This window comes from Arachis hypogaea, chromosome 19 (genome assembly GCF_003086295.3).
Source record: "Arachis hypogaea cultivar Tifrunner chromosome 19, arahy.Tifrunner.gnm2.J5K5, whole genome shotgun sequence".
NCBI classification, from domain to species: Eukaryota; Viridiplantae; Streptophyta; class Magnoliopsida; order Fabales; family Fabaceae; genus Arachis; species Arachis hypogaea.
The window spans coordinates 119,334,741-119,337,947 of NC_092054.1; the positions used below are offsets into that span (position 1 = coordinate 119,334,741).

The following is a 3,207-nucleotide window of genomic DNA, read 5'->3' on the forward strand; positions in this document are numbered from 1 at the left end:
AGGACATTCATTTCTTTAAGACAAAGTTACTAACTACTAATGATCATGTAATGAAGACACAAACATAGATAAGCACTTATCATAGAAAACGAAAAATAGAAGAAATAAGAGCAAGGAATGAATCCACCTTCGTGATGATGGCGTTTCAATGATGTTCTTGAACTCTTCTATGTCTCTTCCTTGCCTTTGTGGCTTGATTCCTAGTGATTTTTGGTATTTCTATCCTCAGTTGCTTCCAAACTTAAGTGCATCCCCTGAGGTATCTCAGGGATCTCTTGATTTGCAGCCACATATTCTATCACTGAGCTATAGATCCTTTACATAATTGTTTTACCACACCAAACTTAGAATGTTGCTCGCCCTCGAGCAAAAGAAGAAGGAATAGATGAAGAAGAAGATGTGGAAAAAAAAAACTAGGATTATGAGGAGGGAAGGTGGGGATCCTGTGGGGTCCACAGATCCTGAGATGATCCTGTGGTGTCCACAGATCTTGAGGTGATCCTGTGGTGTCCACAGATCCAGAGGTGTCAAGGATTTACATCCCTGTACCCATTAGGCATGTAAAAATGCCCTTGCACACAACTCTGGGCGTTCAGCGCCAGGTTGGTGCCCATTTTGGGCATTCAACGCCCATTTGTTGCCATTTCTGGCGTTGAACGCCAGAACCATGCTTGTTCTGGGCGTTCAGTGCCAGGATGCTACCCATTTTGGGCGTTCAGCGCCAGAACCATGCTCTGTTCTGGCGTTGAACGCCAGGCAGGTGCTTCCTCCAGGGTGTGATTTTTCTTCTGCTGTTTTTGATTCCGTTTTCAATTTTTATATTTATTTTGTGACTCCACATGATCATGAACCTATAAAGACATATAACTAAGAAAAATATAGTTAGATAAATAAAAATTGGGTTGCCTCCCAACAAGCGCTTCTTTAATGTCAATAGCTTGACAATGGGCTCTCATGGAGCCTCACAGATGTGCAGAGCTTTGTTGAAACTCTCCAACACCAAACTTAGAGTTTGGATATGGGCGTTCAACACCAAAATTAGAGTTTGGTTGTGGCCTCCCAACACCAAACTTAGAGTTTGACTGTGGGGGCTCTGGTTGACTCTGTTTTGAGAGAAGCTTTTTATGCTTCCTCTCCATGGATGCAGAGAGAGATCCTTGAGTTGTAAACACAAGGTTGTCCTCATTCAGTTGAAGGATTAATTCTCCTCTGTCCACATCAATCACAGCTTTTGCTGTGGCTAGGAAAGGTCTTCCTAGGATGATGGATTCATCCTCTTCCTTTCCAGTATCCAGGACTATGAAATCAGCAGGGATGTAAAGGCCTTCAACCTTTACTAACACATCCTCTACTTGTCCATAAGCCTGTTTTCTTGAATTGTCTGCCATCTCTAGTGAGATTTTAGTAGCTTGCACCCCATAGATTCCCAGTTTCTCTATTACAGAGAGGGGCATGAGGTTTATCCCTGAACCAAGGTCACACAGAGCCTTAAAGATCATGGTGCCTATGGTACAAGGTATTATGAACTTTCCAGGATCCTGTCTCTTCTGAGGCAATGTTAGTTGATCCAGATCACTTAGTTCATTGGTGAACAAGGGAGGTTCATCTTCCCAAGTTTCAATGCCAAATAGTTTGGCATTTAGCTTCATGATTGCACCAAGGAACTTGGCAGTTTGCTCTTCAGTAACATCCTCATTCTCTTCAGAAGATGAATACTCATCAGAGCTCATGAAGGGCATAAGGAGGTTTAATGGAATCTCTATGGTCTCTAGATGAGCCTCAGAATCCTTTGGTTCCTCAGAGGGAAGCTCCTTATTGGTCACTGGACGTCCCAGGAGGTCTTCCTCCTTGGGATTCATGTCCTCCTCTCCTTCTTTGAGTTCGGCCATGGTGCTTATGTCAATGGCCTTGCACTCTCCTTTTGGATTCTCTTCTGTATTGCTTGGGAGAGTACTAGGAGGGATTTCAGTGATCCTTTTACTCAGCTGGCCCACTTGTGCTTCCAAATTTCTAATGGAAGATCTTGTTTCATTCATGAAACTCACAGTGGCCTTAGATAGATCAGAGACTAAGTTTGCTAAATTAGAAGTATTTTGTTCAGAGTTCTCTGTCTGTTGCTGAGTGGATGATGGAAAAGGTTTATTATTGTTAAACCTGTTTCTTCCACCATTATTAAAGCCTTGTTGAGGCTTTTGATCCTTCCATGAGAAATTTGGATGATTTCTCCATGATGAGTTATAGGTGTTTCCATAAGGTTTACCTAAGTAATTCACCTCTGCTATTGCAGGGTTCTCAGGATCATAAGCTTCTTCTTCAGAAGATGCCTCTTGAGTACTGTTGGATGCAGCTTGCATTCCATTCAGACTCTGAGAAATCATATTGACTTGCTGAGTCAATATTTTATTCTGAGCCAATATGGCATTCAGAGTATCAACCTCAAGAACTCCCTTCTTCATAGGCGTCCCATTATTCACAGGATTCCTTTCAGAAGTGTACATGAACTGGTTATTTGCAACCATGTCAATGAGTTCTTGAGCTTCTGCAGGCGTTTTCTTTGGGTGAATGGATCCACCTGCAGAAGTATCCAATGACATCTTTGATAACTCAGATAAACCATCATAGAATATATCCAGGATGGTCCATTCTGAAAGCATGTCAGAAGGACACTTTTTGGTCAGTCCTTTGTATCTCTCCCAAGCTTCATAGAGGGATTCACCTTCTTTCTGTCTGAAGGTTTGAACATCCACTCTAAGCTTGCTCAACTTTTGAGGAGGAAAGAAGTTGGCTAAGAAAGCCTTGACCAGCTTATCCCAAGAGTTCAGGCTATCCTTGGGTTGAGAATCCAACCACAGTCTAGCTCTGTCTCTTACAGCAAAAGGGAAAAGCATGAGCCTGTAGACTTCAGGATCTACTCCATTAGTCTTAACAGTGTCACATATCTGCAAGAACTCAGTTAAGAACTGAAAAGGATCTTCAGATGGAAGTCCATGAAACTTGCAGTTCTGCTGCATCAGAGAAACTAATTGAGGTTTCAGCTCAAAGTTGTTTGCTCCAATGGCAGGAATAGAGATGCTTCTTCCATGTAAATTGGAGTTAGGTGCAGTAAAGTCACCAAGCATCCTCCTTGCATTATTATTATTTTTGGCTGCCATCTCCTCTTCCTGTTCGAAAATTTCTAAAAGGTTATCTCTGGATTGTTGTAATTTA

General features: G+C 42.1%; 1 non-coding gene across 1 annotated transcript; it reads left to right on the top strand.

The window, feature by feature from the left end:
* Window positions 1-2,648: 2,648 nt before the first annotated feature.
* Window positions 2,649-2,756, top strand: LOC112782046 (small nucleolar RNA R71). Its single transcript, XR_003192789.1, has one exon. It is a non-coding gene; the product is annotated as a small nucleolar RNA R71 (small nucleolar RNA).
* The last annotated feature ends 451 nt before the right edge of the window (window positions 2,757-3,207 follow it).